Here is a 27,541-nt window from a genome sequence, read left to right on the forward strand (position 1 = left end):
AATATTTGGTAGACAGGGAAAACAGGCAGGAGAAAGAGGGGAGAGAGGGTATATACACAGAGACACACCTGTTGATTTCTTTTTTTCTCATGTTGCTAAGGGAACATTTCAATCTCATGCCAAGTATATCGTGTACCTGTGGTGTTTACCAATAAATTATGTTTGTGACTCTACCTTAGTAATTTCCAGTTGTTCATATATATCTGATATCTTATATGTAGTAAGACTCTAAAGACTCCTTGCCTCTCAGTCAAAAGCATTTTGAGATTCTTCAGACTGAAAAACAAAAATATTAATATAAAAATTAGAATCACCACTTGAGCTTTGTGCAAGAGGTGAAGCAACTCAGGTACAAAACTACTTCCTACTAAAGATACAGGAAAAATTTTTGAATGAGTAGGAATCCTACTTCTGTTATTTGTTTTCCTGGAGAAACTTACTCCACTATTACACACACTGGTACACTAGCTTGGTTCAGCTTTTCCCCGATCAGACACGTTGTGTTATTAGAATAGTCAGCATCTCAAATCCTTCCTACCTGAACCGAGACATCCATGTTTAATGAACTCTTCCTTCTTGTGTTTGTGGTCTGGAAGGAAATGACTAAGCTTTAGAAAATCTCTGCAAATATTCAGAAAAAAGACTGAGCTTCTAAGGTTTCCTACTTCAAACTTACTCGTATTTGAAGAAGGCTTGTAAACAGGCTAGCCCTGCAGCAGTTCTAAATGTGCAGGATTTTGTTTTGAGAGCTCTGGGACATTCATTGCTTGCTTAATAGCGACTGGACATGTGCTACTGTGAGAAACTATAAAGAATGCAAGCTAGGTCATACTGTAATATATGTTTCCTAACACCTGGAGGAAACAGTTCTCCTTTGAGAGAAAAAAATCACTTTTCCACATAAGATTATTAAACAAACTGGGAAGGGAGATGCAAGGACTAACAACTCCCTCCCGATTCATTCAGTATAAAGTTACAGGTTATTATATATCCTAGATCATTGTCTAATCACTGATGTTATACGATATAATTTCTATTTTCTATCAGATGAGAAATATGACAGAAGAATTACTTTGAGTTCATCACCAGCAAAAAGTTCAGCTCTGCTGAGGAAAATCAGCGTAAAGTATATGGATTGTATATGGTCACTTAAACAACTTGAGTGCAGATTTAATCAAATCTGTTCAGTGGAAGGTCAGTGGCAAGGAGTTAGTAAGAAATTTGTTGACATGCAGGAGAAATACTGAAAGTACTCCATGTCTCTGCAACGTACAGCAAGAATCAGGAGCCAACAGACTCCCTGTGGAGCAGTGAAGGTAGTCCCTCATGTTGTAGCCCTATTGAACAACAAGTACAGCGTTGCCATTGCCAGTGAAAGGCTTTGTATGAAATTTGGAAGGGCTCAGAAGAGGGGTTTGTTGGACATGTCACCAGTCTCAAATTGTTGTGAGAACATGTTTTGCCTCGGTAGCAAGTGTCTCCTGTTATGATGTGGAGCACAAGCATGGAATAATTGAAGAAAAAAAAAGTGCATATTTTGTTTTATTCAATAGTAACTTTTTTTTAAAGACCACCGGTCACTATCATCTGACTTACCTTTGGTTGAGGCATAATATTGTTACTACTGTAGCCTATGCTGATCAGAACTAGCAAGTATGTGAAGACCATTAAATAGTCTTCACCATTAAAATGGCTTGTGAGAACACCTTCACTAAAAAACAAGTGACAGCAATAAATTAATAACTGCTTTAGAAATACAAATACTTTTTCTTAGTATCATATACATCAGATTGTTCAGCTACAAGAGCTAAGAACCTGGGCTTGAACAGAATCCTTTTTTGATTAAAAATGTAAAGTTGGCTGTCAAAGTTCCCACTCTGCAGTGTGAAAATGCAATGGAATATTGTATACTCAACACAATGAAACCAGGGAGGAAAAAAATCTATACAAGGTAATTGATGTAATTCAGAGTACTTGATCAGTAACAGAGGTATAACAGGAAATTGAGATAAAAAGAAAGGAATTAAATTATTCACAACTGAGAAAAAACAGTCGTGTTCTCTGAATTAAAAGCTAGTAACCTTGAAACAACACAGAAAGATGAAAAGTTATGCAGGATATTCACATGAAGAGATCAGTCTTGTATAAAAAAAAATGCAACACAACTCTGGATTTTTTAATCAAGGTTTCCCTCTCTCCTCCCTTTTGTGTGTGTGTCATGCCCTTTAAAAAATAATTTCTGAAGAAACGTTTCATGAAAGACATCAAACATATAAGCAATCAGACCTGCCAGGAAAGGAAATGAAGATGAGATGCGGACAAGTTTGAATCTCATTAGAATTCCTGCCTGGGAGGTTATTGTTAACCTATTTTCCCTCTCCTTTTCAGAAGCTGTTATTTGTGTCAGGAGAATGGAAAGGAATGAGAGAGGGAAACACAATAAAGGTCTTTTTAACCTTTAAATGGCACCTAATCCATATAAGCAGTTTGACTTGTGGGAGATACTGATGCTATTGATGCTATAGTCATCTTTATGTGGAGATAAATGTGCAAAATTAATGAGACAAGAAAATTAGGTAAAATGAAGCATATTGTTACTATATCTAAAACTGCTCAGCTTTATGCAAAGCATAGAAACAGAGCTGCTTCAACAAAGGCTTTTATACACTCTGATCTCTCCCACAAACTGTGGTTTTGCCTTTCGCTATGTGATAACTGAAATAGTATAAAGCAGTGAAGGAGTAAGTTATGGAAAATGTGAGCAATGCAGTTATTGCTAAAGATCGCAAAACTTCCCCCACGCACACAAACTTATAGCTTCTTATTATTTAGCACCTCTTATGGAATCAATTTGTCAAGTGAGGAAAGATGACATGATATTAGCTTGTGTTTCTACTTTTTTCAGTACTTTCTGCAGTTACGTTTTGCCACCTTTACATCTATTCCCATATGAGAAATTCCAAAAGGAATCCTACAGAACAATGAGTTTTATCCAATATGTGATATTTTCCTCTTGATCAAGAGCATGGGAAAAGACACAAACTTTATTTTCATTCCATAGTTGCCCAGGAGAGATATAAAAAAAAGATGTATCTCAACTATCATAAATAGTTCTTCCTTAACCACTTATATATGCTTTACATACAAGATTCTTATTTTCTTTGAGCAAGAGGGAAAAAGGTAGAAAAGAATATGGCTTAACTCCTTAGGAAATCTACAAAACCATAAGGATTTAGAAGCACTATGTTCGCTCCATCGGTCTTGATTTTACGTTCTATTATACGCATCTTTTGCTCTCATCAGTAGGTGCACTCTTGGCAAATTACTGCTATAGCAGGCAAGGCGGTGGGAGAAAAGATTCTAGGTAGAAAACCAAGGTGTAAGTCTTCTTTTGTATAAACCTGAATATAGACCTGTATATAGACCTGAATTTATTGGAGTGAGGGAACTTTTTCCTTCAGGATGACAACCTCCCCTTCGTGGACCACTCCTCACCATCTTAGTGAGAGAAAACTCAAGGGACAATATAAATTAAAACATGTAAGCATGACGTGCCCTTTGTTCAAGAGTGGCAAACAGAGGGGTGACTATGTACTAAAGTACTTCTAATTCAGCAGATCTCCAAAGATGAAGATTCTAACAACTGATCTGCCAATTTTCATAGCATCTTGAAAGTTTACAGTAATGCACATCTAACATTTGCATTTGCTACTGTCAGTTTTTGATGTCTAATAAGGACAGCTTAAATTACATTATTGATTAGAGTGTCATCTTCACCAAGAGCAACCTTTGTTATATTCTTCTGCTGTGGAAAAGCACAATATGAGGATAATAAACATTTGAAACTGAAGGAAACGGTGACAGTTTTCTATTCTAAGGTTGCTGAGCCTACAGCCTGCGGGCACTCTCACTGCAACTTTGCTTTCTCTGTGTGACGTTCGTGACTATACATTTTTCCCATCCACATTTTCTTTCTGAAACAGTATGGTTCTGAAAAAACATATTTTTCTGCTATCGTGGCTCTCAAACACAAGATGCTCTTCATCTGGAGTACCTAAAAAGAATGCTTACTGCCTTGCAAACTGTAAGAGAAAGGTTAGGATGTCAACAGCTGTGTCATGGGATTACTCTAGTCAATACTCTTCTTCACTCTGATAGTGCTTCACTTTTAGAAGGAAAATTAGTTACCTCTTCATCTGTGTGAAACATAATCGAATCTACAAAAAGTAGAACATATCTGCTGTGCTCCTGACATGCTACAAAGCTGAAGAGAGTGCTCAAAAATAAATAAGGAGAAAAAAAATTGCTGAACTTTCAGCCCTGTCATGATGGATTTCAATCCATTATAATTTCCCGTTGTTTAGTTCACATAAGCTAATGTTTGCAAGAAGACAGAGGCTTTTAGCCTCTGGTTGAACATCGTGACCAGAAAATACACTTGGAGACTTGATGAAGGTTACTGTAGACAGAGTAGTGGTAGTGTCATGTAGACAGGCACTGTGGTGTTTGTCTGTTCTATGAGCAAGTCTACACTGTAGTGAATACAGTGTAAATAGACGTACTGGCACTAAATGAGTCAGCTCATACGTTGGTAACACTACAATTACGGTGTCATGAGTATTGATAAAACCCAACTGCGTGAGTATTTACTCAGCTTCTCAGGAGGTAATGGCAGCTACTTATAAAATATACCAGAATTCAGTAGATCTAGAATGAATATAGATACACTGTGACCGTCTGGGCCCTGGCTACTGTATTTTGTCACTTGTTTCAGCATCCAAGTGTATCACTGACACACACCAAATGTTAAATTGTAATTTCCATGTTGTTTACCAATGGGAAATACCCATGTAGCTCCAAATGATCACCTGCAACATTGCCGAGCTCTCCAGAGCCAAGCTCAGTCAGCTAGATGACTTAATGTGAGCATTTGCATGAAATTTTTGAAAGAGAAGAGCAGTTCACAGGTCATGTACAGTGGCACTCGATTTTAAGTGCTTTCCCCTTTACTGTACTTCATCTTTGGCAACAGCTTAACCAAAATAGAACCAAGGAGATATGGGTTGCTGATTTGCAGGGCACGTGCCATACAAAATCAATTTTCTGGGTTAAATCACTCAGGATATGCCCCTCTTTCCACTAATTGAAAATAAATATATCTACTACTGACTTCACCAAGGGCAAGTCTTGCCTGGCCAACCTGGTGGCCTTCTATGATGGAGTGACTACATCAGTGGACAAGGGAAGAGCTACGTGTTTCATCTATCTGGATTTCTCTAAGGCCTTTGACACAGTCCCACACTCCACACTCCCCTTCTCTCTAAATTGGAGAGGTATGGATTTGATGAGTGGTTGTTTGGTGTATGAGGAACTGGTTGGATGGTCGCAACCAGAGGGTAGTGGTCAACTGCTCAATGTCCAGATGTAGATCAGTGACAAGTGGTGTCCTTCAGGAGTCCATATTAGGACTTCATCAATGACATAGACAGTGGGATCGAGTGCATCCTCAGAAAGTTTGTGGATGACAGCGAGTTGAGTGGTGCAGTTGACATACCTCAGGGATGGGATGCCATCCAGCAGGACCTGGACAGGCTTGAGAAATGGGACCATGTGAACCTCATGAGGTTCAACAAGGCCAAGTGCAGGGTCCTGCACCTGGGTCAGGGCAACCCCTGGTATCAATATAGGCTGGGGGATGGAGGGACTGAGAGCAGCCCTGCTGAGAGAGACTTGGGGGTGCTGGTGGGTGAAAAGCTGGACATCAGCTGACACTGTGCGCTTGCAGTGCAGAAATCAGCATAGCCAGCAGGTCAAGGGAGGGGATTCTGCCCCTCTACTCTGCTCTGGTGAGACCCCACCTGCAGTGCTGCACCCAGCAAAATTTTTGCACTGATGTTGGCAAAGCACTGGCTCAGGTTCCCCTGAGAGGTGGTAGATGCCCCATCCCTGGAAACATTCAAGGCCAGGCTGGACGGGGCTCTGAGCAACCTGATCTAGTTGAAGATGTCCCCGCTCATTGCAGGGTGGTTGGACTAGATGGCCTTTAAGGGTTCCTTCCAACCCAAACTATTCTATGATTCTGTAAATAATCAACTTGGAGATTCAGCAAATGTAACAGAAAATCGTGCCATGGATGTTAAGAAGTTTTGTTAAAGCTGAGATGAGGCAAAAGGAGAGATTTATGATTCTTAATGCAACTATCCCTCCTTGGAAATTTCTGAATTTAGCTGTATTGTCAAGCTATTGTTCTTTCCCTTTTATCTTATTTTTTATTGAAAGTTATCCATGCAGATCTATCTTTCCTCAGAAAAAATAGCAAAACAAAAAAAAAGAGCAGAAAAAACCCATAAGAAACTACTGAGAGGTCCCTGTTGTGTAAAACACATCTCAAAGAGAGTGAATGCAACATATATATTCAAGTTAAACCCATTTTTACACTTCCACAATTTTTTTAAAAAAGTGTGAATCAAGTCAAAACAATTTAGTTCAAATTTCTAAAGGTTTTAGTTATTTACTTGTTCAATTCATATTCAAGATGGATCCATGTCATGCTACGTGCTAAATAAAGAAAAATGACTCATTTCCTTAACAACTGAAGGGGTTTCTAACAAAGCTAAAACCTGAAACTGCCATAGTGCAATAAGCAGGAACAAAGCATAAGAGGATTTTTTTTTCAATATATCACCTCGGAATAAAATTCCATACACAAGTTTAATTACTATTGGTGGGAGGAAAAATGGAAACTGTGAAGGATTTCAGTGAAGGCTTTGCTACAAGACCCCCCTGTGATTCGAGAGTTATTTTTTCCTGTTGTTTATTAATGGCCATAGCAATTTGTTATATAATTCAGTATATGTTTCTTAATTGATGTGGAAGTCACACGCACAATGTCTTGCTGTTGCCCATATAAAGTTAAAAAGCAAAAGCAATTTGACCATATTAGGCTAATTTTGCTAGACAGATTCAGTTCATGCTTCAGCTGTCAGAACAACTGCTGCCTTCATACTGTTACTGATTTTGACATTCCTTTGAGCGACTGAAATATCACAGATTCAAGGTAGGCTAGATAATGGTGGTGCTTTATTCTGAATGATTTTAAAATGTGAGGTTAGCCTAATATTTTGTTAAGAATTTTCAGTTTTTCCCAAGCACATATATGTTTGAATTACTGTTGCACAACACAGGAGATATACATGATAAAATTGAGTTATTCTGCAGCTATAAGTATGAATATAAACTAATGCATGCACAAATTAATTTTGTGTGTTTGATCATTTATACCATTAAGAAATATAGCTTATCAGCGGTCAAGCTTGTGCAGTCTTAGGTGCCACTTACTAAAACAGAGTTTAAAGGTCTTCAACAGTTCACAGGTTCAAGGTCTCAGAGCAGTGATAGAGAAGAGTGAGGAGAAACTGCAAACCATTCTGATGAATTACATTAACTGTACATCTTTCAACAACTCCCCTGCACTTTTACCATCTTGTCGTTAACAAAATGCTTTCTGCCTTTGCCACAAACACAATGAATTATCTCACCTAGATCCCATCTCCCCAGAGAAGACTAAATTACAGAACGTAGTAAGATAATTGATGTGCTGTTGCAGTATACACAGCAGGTTTACTGACTGTGAGAGGGACATGAGCATAGAATTTATGTTTCCTAAGTTCCCTACTTCATTCCACAAAAACAAATGGGTCTGCTATGGAAGCAGTATCGCTGCGAAAATTTGCCTTGTAGGATTGACAGTTACTTTGTGGCAGAATTTACAAGCCGTGTAATGAATGAGACAAGTCCTACGACAGCTATTTTTCAAACCCTTGTCCCAGGATATTCAGCCTGCACTTATAACCACACTGAAGTTGTCTTTCCTTTTTGTTTCCAGCCTCACGGTCCCCTTTAAAATATATCTCTGACCTTCAAAGGTTTTGCTCTGTCACTGCTGTTCAGCCATTCTTAACCTTAATTAGACTGTAGCTGCTCTACTAACACCGCTGTAATCTGCCTGGAAAGCTGCTATCATTTTGGATACAATTTCCTCAGATGAAGAATGTACATGTACATGTATTGAGGGCGTGTGAATTTAGACTTTAAATATGCTCCAAATTAATATGCATCTTTACATGTAAGTCTAGTGACTACCTTTGTGTCAAATAATAATTAGTTTTAACAAAAGAAGTCATTATTTGTTGAGTTTGGTCTAAAAAATCAAGGTTTTACCCAAAACGGGATTAAAAAATTTTCCTGAAATTCATTGGTCTGTTGCTGTAATATATGGAGGTATCTATAATCACTCTTTTGGGGTTAACTGCTGTGAGGTTTCTCTCCAAAAAACGAGTTGAACTTTTGGTGTAGAAGTTCAATCTTTGTCTTCTGCCAGTGAAGAAAATTATAAAACTTATCTATTTGAATGTCCCGATCACACAACTGATGTTATCTTCATTGTACCTACTAGTCTCCAATGTCTTCATTGTCTTTAGGCAAGTGGTGTTCTGCACTATATCTTTATACAACTATGTAATAAAGTGAAAAGCCTTCCAGTTGACAAAACCCTACTTTTGACATATGCCTATCAGCAAGGGCAGGCATAGCTTCATATGTTACAAGAAAAAAAAGACCTTTCTTTCCTTGTTTTTATCTTTCCTACAAGAATTTCAAGGATTAAGCATTAGCTTCAAGACTAGTTTCCAAAAAAATAATACCCACTTCAAGTATTCTGCAGTAAATACAAGATGACACAAGTCTTGATTAAATAAACACTTTTCAGGTAAAAATCCAATTTTGTATTCTTTTCTAAAGATGCTAATTTGAATAATCTGTCAAGCAGTTTCCGTCTACTAGAGCTATTAAAGTGAGGGCATATGGTTTGATTTATTTTTTAGTCATGCTTGAAACATGGGAAGGTACTTCACTTTATAATATATGGAATAATATTGCCAGAAAGTTTTCTATAAAACAGAGATTAATTTCCAGTTCGTATTCAGTTTTTTCCATCAGTCTGTATCTCAGTAAACTAAACTCCATTGGGCCCGTATTCTTCATATGTGTTGTTTATCAATAAATGTTCTGTGAAGTGCAAGTAAACTGTGGAAAGTTCAGCTAAAATAATAAATATCAAGTAAAAATATTGACTCGTGAAGAAAAGACCTCAAATGTGTAATTTAACTACCACCTAGGAGGAAGAAAAAGCAATTCAAGAAAATAAATAAATCAGTTTTCCACCATAAATGCTATATTTGGAAAATTGTCAAGCATACCATAATTAGGAATACTTATGCTTACTATTTCCCCCAACCTTCTGATCACAGGATTCTATTTTTCCCATTTTCAGTTACTGGTAAGTATGGAGAAGAAACGATTGGCTGCCCTAGATTAGTTACTTGGAAGTTTTCAACTGAAATCCTTAAGTGAGAAAAGATTTAGGAAATTTGTTTGTTTTATTGAAAGTTAAAGCAGAAATTTCCCAATGGCTTTCCTGATAGATTTCATGCTATTGTAGTTCATACATACACACCCACCTTTTTGCAAGCAAAGCTTGTCCACACTCAGCACACAGGACAGACTGTGATTGGGTGAAGAATTTTTTTAAAAACATCTGTATGCTATTTAGAAATTGAGAGATAAAAAGTTGTGATGAAACCCTGAGCAACTGAGGTGAGTTAAAGACTTTGTTGATCTATCTCAGTAATGAATAGCACAAGCTTCCCAAAAAGAAGCTGTGGTTTAGGGAGCTGATTACCATCCAGGAGAAAAATCATTGCTATCTGTGTGACAGTAGGCAAAACATGCAAAGTACCATTTTCAGAGATGACTGAAGTATGCTTGAGTGACTAAGAAAAGCTCTGAATTAGAGCTTGGAATTCTCAATCTTCAATACAACAAAACAAATATTGTCAGTCATAGGAGGAAAAAAACATGTGAGAGAAGGAGAGGGTCTAGTGATTCATTGCATCGGGCTGCTGACACTAGCAATTGTTTCCAAAAGAGGTGTGCCGAGGAGAGTCATGCTTCAGACCCAGACCATCAAAGGAAAACTACCTCTGCAGTTGTCACTGCACGTATGCAGGTCCCAGTTCTCTTCCTGAGACAAGTATCAGCTCCTATGGGTCACAACAGCAGTATTCCTTTAGATCCTGGTCCTTTAGCTAGACAGAGAATCTATAGCGTCTTTCCTGGTCATCTTTCCACAGAAATCTGGTCATCAAGTGGGAGACAGGAAGGAAGGAGTGTGACTTGTACAAAGTCAAGATGAGACCAGAACTCCCTGCCTTCTTCAGAAGTATGGAGACATTCCCAAGCTTAGCAATACCTTGACCGAAATTTTCAAAAATAATAAATACACATCACTGCAAATGAAATGAATGCAGACTCCTTTGACCATATATTGTGCTTTAAGAAGTAAAACATCCTGAAAAAATAAATTTCGTTTATCAAAATGCCAAATTATTTAACATGTTCCTAAATTTACCTTTAATCTGTAAGGTGCCAGTTTTCCACATGTGAATCACGAAGGAGAATATGTATCTGCTGTGTGGAAGTGCTAAGAAAATCAATTATGACAATCTGTAAGAAACTGAGTTACTATTGTGAAAATATAAAAAGCCCTAAGAGGAAATTAGGAATTTGGCATTCAGCTCATAGTTTGGGTAGTATGCAGAAAACAAACCCTAGGATGACAGTGAGGAAGAAAAAGAGAAAATATACAGAGAGAAAGAGAAATGAGAATAATTTATTCCAGGAACTCAATGAGACAGGAATCCTTGGGAAGTAACATGTACTTACACAGTTAAAAACTACAAGGTGTAGGCAAGCAGGAGTAATAGGATAAAATAACTTAATTCTAGTGTTTTCCAACTTTTGAGAGCTTCATCTCAAACCTTAATTTTTTTTTTAACTGCATATCATTGTGGTTTTGGAAGGCAAAATATAGTAGGTTGTATGAAATCATACACTGATACTCTCTCTCTCTCTCTACTTGACAACCTGAATCATACTCATCTACCTCTGAGTTTAAATGACTTTTTTGTTTTAAAAACATAGTTTAATTCATACTTTTACAATACTTGGATTACTTTTTTAATGAAATATACATGAGGTACAAAAATCAGCTCATGAAAAATTTTTGAGAGAATTTGTTGAAAATTGTGCGTTCACTGCGGGCTTTAGTAAAATGCTACATTCACTGTTAGTAGGATTCAGTAAGCTTTCTTCTGGAAAGACAGCCCCAAAGAAAGGACTTTGAAAAGCTTTTAAACTGCTCTGTGTTAGCAGTAATGCTCAAAACATAATAATAAAAAAACCCAAACAAATACTTTCATTGAGCACTCGCAACATTTGGGCACTGCTGATTATGTCAAAATCCAAATGAATCATAAAAAAAACCCATCTGAAGCCAACCACCCTACCTTTCAAAATTACCTGAGTCATAATCGTGGGGGTTTTTATAGCCTGAGGGATAAATTAATTTATAGTTGTGGACTTTGTTTATTTGGCTTACATTGATAGTCTAGGACATTTATTGGCTTTAGCTCTATGTAGATACAGGAAATTAGTTTAAATTATTGCTTTTGATCAAAGCAAAAAATTTCTTAAGCTACACATTTTATCATATAGATACTATTAGAAGGTTTTGCAGAGCATGTTTTTTTGAAAAATGTCATGTTCATTTTATTTTGATTGAGCATACCATTGCCTTATAAACTAAATTATAATATTTGACACAGAATCACAAATTCATAAATGAGAGATCTTAGAAATTGAGAATTTAATGACAACTGTCAAAACATTTCATAAAGTGCAGGAATAATTCCAGTGCCTTAACAAAAATTCTGTTTTCTTTAAACATATGCTAATATCCAAGGTCATGTCTACATTTGGGCTCCTGTAAGCTTATAAAGACTGGTTTTTCACTCTCTCATACCATCAGTCACCATAGTAACTTTTACTGTTTCTGAAACCCTTCAGCAAAAAAAAAAGTTGAATACATTCTAAATACCTGTTCTCAAACCCAAGCATCTTAGTATGAGCGAAGAGCTTTGAAACAGTAGATCCATTCAAGTGTTTACACACACTGGTTTGAAGTCATGAAAAAATATCTTTTCCGCAGGTCAGCTGCAGTGGGACCATTTCACTTATTTTTTCCATCACTTTGTAGCACAGTTCATATCTGACATAATCTAGACACTCAGTCATGCACATTCCCTGACACAAAATGGGCCTTAAACATCGAATACGTCCTTGTCCCCGTTCCCTAGCTTCCTGTCACGTATCCTTTTTTTCATTGTCGGTTCCTCTATCATATTAATCTCTATTTGTCAGTAAATAATCTCAGGGAATGGTGTGGCAGCTTGTGGTTTATAGTGGATGAGGTAGGACAAGCCATAGCTACTGAGGTCCCTCTGCTGCCTGTGGATGCCCGTTCCCCAGGGAGGAGCCATCCTCGCTGCACCCTGACAGTGGACTTGACAAGCCAAGCTGTTCTTTATATCTGCATATCCATCTGTTGAAGAAATGCATACATACTATTGCAAACAAATATTTGTAGATCTATAGATCAGCTATGCAATTAGCAATTGTTGTGATGGGACTGTGTTTGAAAGACTGATATATCAGACCAGCTTCAACACATTGCCAAGCGCTTAGTTCTTAATCACTTTCAGTCATTATCTGCACATATACAAAGCAACTAGTACTTAACGCTTATGTCCCGAAATAGCTCGAAGTTGGTTAATTCTGTAGAGCTGGTGCCATACAGCTAGCACTGATGGCTACAGTCCTACATGGTTTTTAGTCTGTGAGGTCAAGGTAGCCCTTCACAAGAGATACTTGATGAGGGAAGCAGGAACCCTAGTGGTCTGTCATCTTTCATGCCTGTCTTTCCTCTCTTATCGTTGACCTTTTATACCCTTTTGCCCTCTCCCAAAAAGAAAAAAAAAGAGTGACCTCACCTGCTATTTATGGTTTGTTTTTTGGGTCAGGATAAGTCCTTGTCTCATTTACTCTGTGGCATTGTTATGGTTCTAGCAAACATCCTTTTTTTCTAGCTCTTCAAGATTATTTTGGTTTTAACAGACATCTTTACTGCTTGCTCTACATGCTTAGTTCGTCTTTTGTGGATTTTACTAACCAGCACATCTCTTCCTGCACCCTGTTTGGGCAACTATACCACAAGTCTCTTTTTACCCCTTTGCAGTATTGTTTATTTCAAAGATATAGAGTCTAAATAAGTAAGTGACTTTTTCAGGTTCAAATAATAAATTCATGATCTAATCTATAATGTAGACTAGTTTTCTGAACTCATTAAGTGCTAAAACCTGTCTTTTGGAAAGAATTTTCACAAAAAAATGGTCATGTTTTGTTTATAGGTTTTAGGATGCCCTCAAAGGTGAAGATACACTGAGAGAAACAGAATTAAAACAAAAAAATTGCTATCTTCCAATATGGATCAAAATCTGGGTCTGGAGAGTAGCTCAGAAACATGCTCTTAAGTAAAAAAACTTAAAGAGCTCATACTTCTGTTATTTTGTGTTTAATTGCCTTAATTTTAATCAACAAGACCAAAGGTAATTTTTTTTTTTCTTCACTCTGTTTATTTCTTTGTTTGTAAGATAATTCTATTCCATGAGTCATTTGAGAGCAACCTTTGAGGCAATGAACCTTTACCTCTTTATCTCACCTTTCAGGTCACCTTTGGCCAGGTCATTTCCATACAGTGACTTCAAACCCTTTCAAATGTCTTCTAGGGTAACTGCCAGTAGATCTGGCCTTTCCTGCTTTAGATACCAGTTTATGAGCAGTCTCAAAGGTTTATTTCTCCAGAAATTACAGTTCCAACTCGAGGCTAGGCTTGGGAGTAGTGGAAAAGCTGAAGACTTTTCTAATGAAGGGGATCTTAGACCATAAATCAAGAACTTTTAGCCTTGGAAGCCAATAAGACTTCTGTAGACTAGGTAATTAAAGACTTAAACAAAACTGACATGCATCAAGCCAGAGGTTTAGATAATGCACAGGAAAATTCCCTTTGGTTTATTCTATGAGGAGTCTGATTTTTATTGAATCTTGTCTAAATGAAGAAGGTGGAATGAACAAGGGAATATATCTCATTTAAAAAGATATTATCTAAATCACATTTTTCCATATAGGTGAATTATATTGCATATACTAAAAATGTTAATGCTTTCATGGTTGGAATAAAGGATTTAAATTCCTGTGTGTGTGAATCAAATTCTATATAGAATATCTACTATGCAGTTCAAATGATAAAATATATCAATTTCAAGTCCTCTTAGGTCCTTCTTTGTTTAGCATTGTTTATTTTCTAAATACCAGATGGATTCCTTCATTTTAGCATTTTATTTCTTTTGTTGCTCATATTTAATAAAAATATATTCAACTGAAGGATAAATTATCTTACTATTCCAAATAATTGTCAAAACATTTGAAATGCACATAGGACTTCGATGATGATGAGTCTATACAATGAAATTTTCATCCCTTGTAATAATCTTAGAAATCAATTTTAGACTAGTAGGTTTCTCTTGCATTACGGGAAAAACATGGAATTGTTCATACGGAATAAACACCTTCTGTATGGCTACTAAAGTAAAAGTTTGTGATTTATTCAAAGGAGTATCTCTTTCATATCGCAAAGATATGATAAGTATTTAAGCCTTAAAAATATTTCTATTTATCCTTCTCCATAGATGGAATATAGTGTTATTTCATTGCTATCCCTCTTCAAAAGCTGCAAAAGTATTGGGATTACCAAAGAAAAAGTCATCACCTGAGCATGACTAAATCCAGGGTTTCCTGGAAGAAAAACGGTATTTCCTAATATAGCACAATATTTCTTTGTAGGATGAGGAAAAAGCAGAAGAATTAGGGTGAAAAGAAAGATGCAGGATTATTGCCAACAAGGCAGAAAAGGCTGACTCATGAAAAATGGCTCTCTGGGAATTCTTCAATTCTACAGTAGAAACTCCTGCATCAGACTTTCCTTTATTGCCATCCACCTACCCCAACGAGATTTCATAAAGATAGGCAACCTTTTCTAATATTGCCTAGAGGTAATCATAACGCAAACAGCCTCCTAGGAAGACAGATTGTACTTCTGAAAGGCAATAACTTCAATTTGTGTAATAGAAAGACCTGCACTAGACATGTTGAAATTAATTTGACAACTGCTAATAATGCAGTCACGAAAGCCTGGATTTGGGTAGACGACTAAATTGAGAAACAACTTAAATCTCCCTAAGGGAATCTTTCCCAAAGGAGTTGCATGTCTGGCTTGTTTCATTCTGAGTATCAGTAGCAACGTTTTCACTGTTCAAGATCTGCATATGGTTCTCTGCTTGCCTCAGCAACTGCGGAAATAGAATGGATACAATGATGACAAGTTTTCTTAGGACAATATCTTTAGAGACAAAGAATTAACAAGTAATTTAGACTGGACCGAAAAACACACCTGGTGATGAAAAATAACCTCTTTTTTTTTTTCCAAAGAAAGATGCACTGACCAAAAAAAAAATTTAATCTACAAATATTGGTGAAATATTGCAATTTTCTCATGCAAGCAAAAAGGTTTTATTTCCATTTAAATTTGCATGTTGAAGGCAAAAAAAATTAATTCTTTCAAAAATTATCAAGAAATGATCACATTTCCTGGTTAACTTTATCAAAAAATCTATCATTTTTTTTTTCTCCTTCTAAATATGTCTGGTTTGATACATTTTATTCCCAAATGTAAGAATGCAAATACACTTTAACTACCAACTTGATGGAGTTTCTGGTTCTTCACATTTGCTACTGGGTATAAGCAATGGAAACAAAGTAAAGAGGGAGAATAATTAAGCTTCATTAGCAGCATTCTGTCTGGGTCTTCTGAAATCTGAAAATAGCCACATAATAAGAGTATATGGGAAAAAATAGCAACCGGGTTACAAATTAGGATGTTGTTAAAACCAGGTAAACATTATGATGAAATCATGAATAAAACAGCTTGCTGGCTTGATTGCCTAGCTAGTTATAAAAGGAAAGAAAAAGTTGCCAGATGTACCATCAGTAGACAACAGGAAGTGCATGCTGAGCTAGTAAAAGTCTGCCCCAGGACCTGTGGGACCTACAATAGTTGAGGAGATAAGGTTGTACACATGAGAGATTATAAAATGTCTGAAGGTTTCTGCCTGTCTAAATAGACGGGGATGTATAATTTAACTTTTGACTAAGAGAGTCTAAGATATGTAGGGCAGAAGGTACTCTGAAGGTGTAAGAACTGACTGAGAAGATGCAGGTTCTGTTCACACAGCCTACTCAGATGAGAACTGAGGGATATGGCAGATGTTTCCTATCCACGTCAATTAATGAATGGGTTAAACGAAGCAGCAAAGGACTGATCTCTGTAGTCCCTTAACCTGTTGTTTCACTGGATTACTTCTGTCTAGATTCCTAACTGCTTCAGGAAGGAAGATCCTGACCCAGCTGAGGAGGTACAAGGGGAAGTCACAAACCCCTATAGAAATATGAGAACATATTGGCAAACAGTGTGTGCACATTAAACTCTCTTGAGCACTTGCCCATGCATACGGAATTTTAAAAACAAAGTATATGAATGATCAGGGCTGGGAAATTGTATACTCCAGGAATTCAAGAATGCTACTTCAATAGATGCTTTTGCTGCAGTACTAAAAGATAAGTTGGCTGCATATCAGTTCTTACAAGTAAGCATCAGTTTTCTGTCTTCTTGAGAAAAAAAAATTATTTTGATTGACGTTATAACTAATGAGCATATAGGAAAAACGTAAGATACTTCAAAACCAAAATAAACTGACATTCACACTGCAAGCTTCAGAAATTTAATATTTCTGTCATTAAGTATAAAGCAACTAGGACACAGACTAATTTATCTACCTTCCACTACCATCTTCAAGTAGAAAATTATAGTTCTATTTGGTGACTACTTCTTCATTCAAAGACCTAAAGTTCTGTAGCTCATACATTGCAGTTTTTGGTTGTTTTGAAACTCTTTCTTTTCCTACAACCTTATAGAATCAGTCAAAACCATGAGGAGGAAGCATACTGGAAGGAAAGAACAAATACAAATGGCTTATGAGAAGAAACACTAAAGCTCTTCGAGGGTCCCAAAAGTCCATGTTTCTATGCCTGTACAAAGAAGCACAGGATCTTCCTTCCTGTCTATCTAAGCTAGATAGAGGGGTTTTTTGTTTATTAAATTCAAGGAAAAATCTGAATAAGAATAAGCCCATATATGATATACTTGAAAAATGACAGCCTGGTGACCCTGAAACTTAGAATCAGATAAAATATCATAACTATACCTACAAACATGAGGAATTGGTAGACGTTTGATTAATGGTTCTGAAGAAGTGAAATGACCAGCAATTAGAAAAAATGGTATAAAAAATCTAAAGGAGCCACAAATACTCCTGTGACAACAGTCACCACAACATCATGCGTTTTTTTTCATAGAAATGGGGTGGCAGTTGTACTATGATTATGTGAAGTAACTAGATAAACTTTGCTTGTATGGATCTTGAAAAGTACTGTTAGTTTAAACACTTTAAACACAGAAAGTGTAACTTACTAAAATACAAACATAACATCTTCCTTATTAGTTAATTCAGCCACTTCGAAGCCATTATACTCCTAGGAAACTCTCACTAACTGCAATAGGCTTTAGAACAGACCCTGTGGGTCACAGATATTGTGAAATCAATGAGTTACAAAAAACTCTGAGATTCCTTTACAGAAAAGAAAGACCTTCTTGCTCTTCACAGAAAGCCCTTGATTTCTAAAATACCTACTGTGACTGAGACCTTTCACCAGAAAAGTGTCAAGAAATTAGATCTTTACATGCCCTTTACGTCTGGTATACTTTTCTGATTAGAGTATTTTAGACTAGAATCAAATATGACTAAAGACTAAGAATAATTAATAATAAGACTAAATAAGACTTCATAAGATTAAGTCAAGTATTACTATGATTAAAGCCCTCGACTTGGCACAGGCTTCTTATATGACATTGAGCACTTTTTTCCCATTCATTTGCAAATATCAATAACTTTAGACACTTTCCAGCAGCATTATGTGTTCTGTGCTAAAGATATTTGAGTGAAATAGAAAAGGGAGTCTTTAAATACCTTTGAAAGCCCTGATACTGCAAACATATTTTTTAACAATTCATAGAATCATAGAATGGTTTGGGTTGGAAGGGACCTTGAAGATCATCTAGTTCCAACCCCCCTACCATGGGCAGGGACACCTCCCACCAGCCCAGGCTGCTCAAATTCCCATCCAGCCTGGCCTTGAACACCTCCAGGGATGGGGCAGCCACAGCTTCTCTGGGCAACCTGGGCCAGTGCCTCACCACCCTCACGGTAAAAAATTTCTTCCTGGTATCTATATCTAAATATCCCCTCTTTAGGAAATTTAGACACAAACCGCTGACCATTATCAGTATAGCGTTGTCTTTCTAACTCCACATCAAACCATGGGACCTACATCAGATCTAGTCAATGCTTAAGAGCCAGTTTGTTTCTTGCAGCCTACTTCTGTTTCTCTAGCCAGGCCAGGAAGGATTGCATAGGTTGACAGACAAAGAGCTGCTCTGCTTTCACATTCTGCCGAGGCTCTTCCAGAGGAGAAATGTAGGTCAGGTAGGAGAAGAGACAATAGCTGTGCTGTGTGACAACAGCCTTTTCTGTACCCGTTACAGTGGTTAGTACACAACGCCACCCATTCGCCTCTGGGTGATTACAACCCTCAAGGAAGAAGAGATAACCCAACCCAGCAATCAGAGACTGCTATTCCATGATACTTAGGGGTTTTGTAGATACTTGAGAGTGTGTATGATGACTTGAGTGTGTGTGACCATGATGACCACATGATCTGGGGCAATGTACCAATTGTGCCTGTTTTAAATTTGTTTTATTTGCAGTTTTGTTTTATTTACATTCTTCTTTATTTTGATCTCAAAGTACTTTGCAGTTTGGTTCCTTGTCTGTTCCTGTGTTTTCTGTGCAAACTACATCACGGGCTAAAGATCTGAAGTAGAGTCACCAAGATTCAACTTTTGATGGCTCAGTCTTCGGAAAGAGGGATACATTTTTTCATCAAATAATGTACACATCTAGTAACTGAGGGGCAACCACATGCTATTTGTAAATGGATACGCATTCTGTGGAAACAGTTTTCACAGACACACAGCTTTAACATCCACCATGTTATCCGGCCATGAAAGCTCCAACCCTGAACAGTTTGCTTCTTATTATTAATTATATATATATTAATTATAATTAATTATGGTGCTTCTTACACTGAAGTAATATTTTTGGATGATCTGGTAATACAGTGGCTTGTGGCGATGTGGGTATTATTACCTCTGGAGAGTGGTGGCTAACTTATTTCACCTGGAAAACAGAGAAAGACAACCTTCATTTCCCAGCATAGCTTATTGCAGATTTCAGTTTGGAAAGAAAAGTAAATGGTTAACAGGCTTTACAGGTCTAAACTGGAAGAGGAAATTAAATATACTGTACCTATGTAACTAAAAACCCTGTAACCGAAAGCAAAAATATTTTCTCTCATTCATGTTACCATATGCACGATTGGAGAACAGATGCTATTCTAAGTATAGCAGTCATTAAACTGAATACTTATTTACTGAGCTGACCTTTCTTTGAATTTATTTTTGAAGGTAGTTTTCTTGTTTTGGCATAAATTTTAATTTACTCTAGAGAGAGGAGTAGATGATGACATTTCTGTTTGTAGTAAAGCCTACACTTTTCAGTGAACTCTGTGATTTTTTTTTATTAGTTGCTAAGTTATTCAGGTGATATTAAAATAAACTTCATGTTTGTTCTTATTTTTTTTTTACAACTGTATATGTATAAAGATCGATAGTCTCCTTAGAGAAAATATTAACATCTTCCCTTTTTACTGAATAATGAAGAAATCAGCCATTTAGAAATAGCTTCAAATACTTTTTCAGGCATATTTTAAAATAATTGTCACATCCTCAAGGATTATAGCTTCAATTAAAGATGAAAACTATTTTTATAATGGCGCACTCTGTTATGAACAATGTCAATATTTTCTCTCAAAGGCAAAACTCCACCTCTGTAGGAAAAGCATACCTTGTACGACAGTCCTCTGGATGCTAAACATGCTTCTTGGTGTACATTGATACAGGTTTTTGCCTTTACTTCGGGGGAAATAATTAGTGCTCATTCTGTGTTCTCTGCCTACTGTGAAGTACATAAATAATACCATCTATCCCAGTGCAGACCTTGCTAACAGTATGTGGCACAAGAAAGATGGGGGGCAAGAGGGCAGTCCTTGTGTTGTCTCCTACTTTGTTGTAAGACCTTTTACAAACTTTCAGAACAAAACCAGTAAGGAATAGCGTAACCCAGTAATCTATTGCAGGATAGCAAGCATTGATCTGTTAGGCACACATTTGCAGTTTTTTTTCATTGATGCAGTGAGTTGTTGTGTAGATTCCTTTTTACAAATCTCTCAAAGGCTAGCCACTTTTTACTCAGAAATGGTTACAGTCTTCAATCATTTTGTAGAAATGAAAGTCCCTGAGAGAACGTGCTCTACTCCAGCTAAAATTAGAAGAATAAAGCATAGGTTGTTCAGCAGAGGACAAAAAAGCCGAGTAACCATCAATAGAAAAATATCATTTACTATACCTACTGTAAATAACATAGCAGGAAATAAGAAATAAAGAAGCAAGACAAAGACAAAATGTGAAAGCAGCAAGAATTTCACTGTAAACCAAAATGTGAAGTGGCTGAGATATGGTGAGGAATAATACTTATCTGATTGACCTAGGCAAAACCATGTAACTTTAAATGTTATTGCAGGTGAATATCCAGTTCTTAATAACTTTCCCTGCTTGCTGCTCTTTGAAAGATTTCAGACACTAACCATGTTTGAATAAAAGGTATACATCGAGCTCAGTGACATGGAGCCAGAGAAAAAGCCATGTGAACCACGAGACTAGCTGTTAAAGGAGAAACATTATTGAAGAGAAATAGCCAAAGAAGGAACAATAGCTGGCATCAAATGTGCTCTCCTCCCATGCAGGTCTTCTGACAAATGATTTTGGATGTTCTTGATACAGCAGGATGCAACCACAAACTGATCTCTTGAGAGGGCAGATAAAGTCTCATATGATTCATCATCTTTTGCCTCCAATTTAGATAACAGTTTGGTAGTTGACCATAAACTAGACTCCTTATCTTCTCTTATCTGAAAATGTGTAGAAAAATTCAGAGTTAATTTTAAGATTTCTGCTGCTTAGCCAGCCTGCACTAATTAGGAATAGCTGGATTGCAAAAGATGACATGGGCTATTCTTTTTGTGATTATACCTTCAGATATTTTAAATCGTCTATAATCCAAATGAGCCCTATGCTCCCTTTTTTTTTTTTTTTTTTTTTTTTTTTTTTTTTTTTTTTAGAAGAGAGGAAGGATGTGGTGCGGAAGGATAGTGTTTTGGAAGGGGTTTTTTCCTTTCCATGAGTTCCAGTGTTTGCCTGAACACAGATGTACACCATTCATAAATAGCTCATTTTAATCCCAGAATGATGGTCCCAACAAGTTTTCTCCTTAGCCGGTGGAACAAGGATGAGCCTTGCAGTGAATCACAGGAATTACAGAAGTGATCTCATTCTTAGCTCCAGGGTGAGTGTAGCTTGCTGTACCCAAAATCAGCCTTTGTGAATACTTCAGAAGGGATGCTTTAAGCATTGAGCTAAAGGGGTACTAGGAGTAACTCTATCTATAGTAACTCACTTCTCCTTTCATAATGCTTCCTATGGATGATGTTTACTCTTCTGTTCAGTTTAATGAAGTAACGAATCTGAACCGCATTGAGTAACAAACACATAAAATACCAGTTAGTATTGTGATTTGTATTGAAAAATCCTCTGACGTGTCATAAAAACAGAACATTTGAGATTAATTCCTCTATTTTGGTTCATATGCACTCTAATTTAATAAAGCTGAAAGGGAAAAAGAGAGGATATTAAAAATGTATTTTTCTCTCCAGAGCTTGAATTGCAGGTTCAAATATAGATTTATTTGTTAAAAAACAATAATATAATGCCAATGCAAAATGGATGTCTCAGTCCTTTATATAAAAACCAAAATTTCTTATAAAACTGTTTTAAAGAAATATGGACTGTCCAGTAAATCAGTAGGAAAAAAAATCAGGTACTTCAGAAATATTTTAGAAGTTTCTCCTTCGTTTTGTCTCCAAACAATAAGCCTCTTTGCAAAGCAATATCAGAAGTTGCAGAAATGTAACAAGAAAAGGAGTTGTGGTGTCCTACTTTACTAATTAAGTTACTAGCAGTCAACAAAATAAAGTTTAATATCAATTCAGAGAATTTGGAGCGAGACTGGATGAACTACTTTTGATTAGATAAACATATGCATTCTTATTAAAATCTTATTCTGGGGTTATATTACACTAATGGAATATTTCACATTTGGGACATACTAACAACTCTGCCTCAACGTCCTCTGAATACATCTAATATAACTTTTTTTCAACAAGAAAGACGAGCTGAAGCTCATGTAGAAGACCTGGGGTCTGCCTGCTTTCTCTGTGTAGACGAGTCCCATGTTTCCTTTGAAAAGTCATTCAACTTTGGGTTTTTTTCCTGTAAAGATCTTCCTATCTGTGCATATGCACGATGTATGCAGAACCAAATTCTGTTGGTTTTTTTTCCACAAGGATTTTTATTTTGTTGTTGCTTTTAAAAAAAAAGAAAAAGTCTTTATTTATTTTTTTCAGGAAAAATATCTAATTTCCCTTCTTCGGGGTTCATAGTACACAGGATTTTTTTTTGACTCAAAAATAATTTTAAGGTTTTGTGGAACAGATTATTCAATAAAATGTTCTTGGGAATATTATGATCCAATGCTCCATACAGGACAGCAATTACTTCTATAGTGCACTATATCCAGAAAAATAGACTACAAGGAATAGCAGTAATAGTCCAACAGCCAAAGACTGTTGCAGAGTGAATAAAATGAAAGCAGATAGTGACAGCAAACCTCAGAAGCAGTACCAAATTTATGTACTGGAGGCTAACTACTTGTATCAACACTGAATGATACTTTGCTTTTCAGTTTGCTTTGTTTTTTCTTATTGTGAAAAATAGAAAATTTTCCTTAGAAGGGTTCAAACTAATTTGGAACTTCTTTAAAACAAAAGAAATAGACTAGATTTGATTTATTGTAAAAGTTTGGTCTAAAATTATTCTTGTGACACTTTCTGAACCCTTACTATTCTGGACTGATTTTATGGTACAATAGTCCATTTTCTTTTTCCTCTCCATTTCCTCTTAGTTTCTCTCTGTTCCACAGAGAGACTTAAATTAGCAGTTTCTCTTTCCCCTGGAAATTAAGTTTATCGCTTCCTGCTAACATCCCTCTCTTTCACACCTTGCAACTACATTTGCTGTCTTTTACTGTGAAAAATAGTTAAACTCTGAACAACTGTCCTCAACATTCAACTTTTGAATTTCCTACTTCTGTTTTGGAGAAGGCCCTGTACTACAGAAACCTTGATGATTTTTTTCATCACTTTTATTTTTTGCATCTTCTGCACAAGAAAAAAACCCACACGTCAATATCTTTCTTAATTTAAAACATTATTACTCACCTATTTAAAGTTTAAACATCTGCTGAATGTTTTGCTAAATCAGGAATTGACTATATTGTGTTTATTCAATAGAAAATGCAATCGTTCTTGACATTTAACCAAATAAAACTCTCTGATTTGATTTTGCAGAGTAGTTTTTCCTCTGGTTGTACTAAAATAACAGCGAGAATTTTACAAGATGATCGTCAGTGTATCATCTCGACAATTCTAATGTAATTTTGATCAAAAATAGTCCATACCTTAAATTCACTATGTAAACCTGAAAGTTCTCAAGTACTTTTGAAGAAAGGTTGTTACAAAACATGGAATATGAACTCCATTACCACACTCTAAGCTATGTGAACAAAAGCAATTAATTCTTAAATAAAATAAAATTCTTATTAAATTCTTATTAAAGAATTAAAAAAATCTTATTAAAAATTCTTATTAATATAATTCTTATTAAAATTCTTCTTAATGTTGCTGGATCTGCTCTTTTTCTGTCTTTTTTTTTTAATGTAAAACCTTATATTAGGAAATTATACTTTAAATGAAAGACAAGGTTTCTTCTTTACTAGCATTAAACAAGGGGAAAAGAGACAATAACATCAAACTCAGAATAGTGTTCATAAACATAATAATACACAGTAGAGCCACAGAAAAAAGTTTTTTTATAAGGAGCTATTTTTCTGGGCGCATATATATAGATAGATACACAGATACAAACATATTATGTTTTCACTATTGTTGTACTATTTCTGTGCGCTTTGATACAAAAAAAAACCTAAAGTGTAAATTTCTAATGATACTGAAATCTTATTTTTATTACATTGATAAAAAAAGACCCATCTGATAGACTGAAAGTCAAAAGCAGTATCCGCATATTACCTTGGAAGAATCATGCCTCCCTTAAACTAACTCAAACTTCAAGGACGTGAACAAACTTTTATTCCCTCTGGGATATTCTTAGTTCTGTAGGACATTTTTTCTCTTTCTGCAGAAAGCATTGCATTTAGGCTGACTAGTTTTTTTGGATGATTCAGAATGCACTCAAATTTCTGTTCCATAGACAGAGTCTATTTGTTCCACTAATTTTGCATAAAAACATATTTCACAGAGTAACCAGACCTCAGTTCATAAATCTTGAACTGAGACTATCTAGTAACTTTACATGGACTTAAAATAAAATTTTTGGTTTATTTTAATGTAACAAAACAAATTTCATATGAGGGGTTCTGCCAACTAATGGAAACCATAATATTAGCACTTGTAAAAACATCGTAAAATGTAGTCACTTATTTCTTATGCAAGGAAACACTACTGAACTGAGATGCTAATAACAAAAGTCATTAATTTTATGATCTGTAAGGGCATAGGAAAATATAGAATCATCAAATTGTCTAGGTTGGAAGGGACCTTTAAGATCATCAAGTCCAACCATCAACCTAACACTGCCAAAACCACCACTAAACCATGTCCCTCAGCACCACATCTACCCGTCTTTTAAATACCTCCAGGGATAGTGACTCAACCACTTCCCAGGGCAGCCTGTTCCGATGCTTAACAACCCTTTCTGTGAAGAAGTTTTTCCCAATATATAAGTGTATATGTATATACACTAGAGTGTATACATATACTCTGGAGTGTACATATATATACACTGGAATGTATAAATACACACTGGCATCTACTAACATAAAGGATAACTTAAACACTCTACGTGACATGAGGATATTTGCAATGTAAGATTTTGTAAGACCTTATAAGATAATGTAAAATCTCTCAAATGTTTTATCAAAAAAGCATGGCTTTGTGAGCCATAACACATGGGGAACTGTATTAACCTTTAATTGTGTAGTCATTTAACCACATAATTTGTGTGACTCACAAAGCTAAAACCTTGCTCAACAATTTTGCAAGTATACCCACAAACATTTTTCAACTGGGGAAAGTGTCCTCAACAAAAGCAAGGTTTGAAGTAAAGGAACAAGATTAGCATGAGGGTTGCACCTGCCTCTATTACATATTTTATTTCTCTTTTGTGGGTGAAGATATTAAGATCCTGCTTTTTAATTTATTTAAATATGAACTATATGCAGACAGGGTTAATTGAGACATAGGTTTGCTACACTGACTGCATTTTATGACTTAGATCAATACCTAAAATCACATATTGATCCTAAATCCTGAACTAAATCCCTGGTGACAGAACGTCTAAGGAAAGAGGCGGTGATAATACAGAGGGTTTTAACTTTACTTTCACAAGGAAACTTGTGCAGAGATAGAGTACCTTTGAAAAGCAAGGGGAGGTGGTCAGGTCCCACCTTGTGAAGACTCAGCCCTTTCCTGTAGAGGTTCCCATGGGTTGGGTCTCCAGGGCACTGTAGCCAGGGAAGTGAGCAACATCCATCTGCAGGCGAACCCTAGTGCAATGCAGACTGCAATCTGCGAACTGAAAGGTGTAATTGATATCTACACCAGCTTCAAGTATTTTTGTCCTACTGCCTCAAGCAAAACGGGATTTGCCTCAAGTTTCTGTGGTGATTGTTTCCAAAGCTGTATTTCTCCTGTCTCATGACACCTTCCTCACAAAATATCTGTTTTAACTGTTTCCTCCAGGTCAGCTCATGTGCATGCTACCTGCGTGATTAAGCACAGGAAAGTTAATCAAATTCTGAACTTTGACACTCTTCTTATTATTTATTGTACAAATTCTTGGCATATTATCTCGGATTAGGTTTAGACTGCCAACTGCACAGGATAGCAACATGAAAAGATATTTCGATTTAGATAAACATTTACTACTCCACTTACTTATTGCATAATCATTGTAGTTTATACACTTAAATAAATTAAAACCTGCACTGGCAAAGTTCTAGCTTAAAAAATAGTTACCTTCTATGTGTATTAGCCCTTCCCGATATATCTTGATGACCACTTGTAACACTCGGAATGACCACTGTGCCTTTACTGTGCTTCACATTTAGTCATTCTCTGCTCTATCAGCTTCTATAATTTCATCAGTTTTTCCTGTAGTCTCAATATCAGCTGTTGCCAGGGTCAAAACTGCAACCCTTTTTGCTGTACTTCCTACATTCTGAATACTGATGCACTCTCTATTCCCCTTTGTTTATTTAAGTTCAGGATCACTGCTATTGATGTGCAGTACTCTCAATGCTTGTATTCAAGTCTTCATTTAGAATTTATGTATCCTTGATTTCAACCTTTCATGTCTACTATATTAGTACCATAGCAAGATATTTTAACACATGCATGCCACATTTTTTCTATTTACATTACTGTAAGAAACAATAACTTCCCTTAACTTCCCCTTGTAACAACTGGAACGGTTCTTCATTTTGTAGAACAAATGGCTATTTCATTCTGAAATTTTTAATTAAATTGTTTTGGTAAATGTCTTTAGATGTTATTGACTGGTTCCAGTAGAAGGAAGGATTTTCCATGTTGGACACACTTTTTCAGATGTTAACTCCTTACCATCATGTAAGAGGAAGAAAAATCCTCTCTTGCAAAGTTTCATGGGATGGAAATCCGCCTCTAGCCATTATCAAACACTTTTCCCACACTTTTAAAATTAAATGTCTTAACTTTACCTTCTGTAATTATTTTCCTGTAAGTAAAATATAAAGAAAGAAGTTTCTCTCAAAACACGCGATTAATGAATTGATTTGTTCGAATACAGCTTTCTAACACTACCTTGTTTGCCATAACATTCTTATTCACCATTGAAGGAGGATACCAGTTCAATTCTAATGCGTCCTTTCCTTATTTATCCATTTTATCATACCATTCCTCAACTCCATCTCCATTACTGAAATCTAGTACCTCAACATCTAGTTGACAC

This window comes from Vanellus vanellus (assembly GCF_965231255.1).
Source record: "Vanellus vanellus genome assembly, chromosome: 4".
Classification (NCBI taxonomy): Eukaryota; Metazoa; Chordata; class Aves; order Charadriiformes; family Charadriidae; genus Vanellus; species Vanellus vanellus.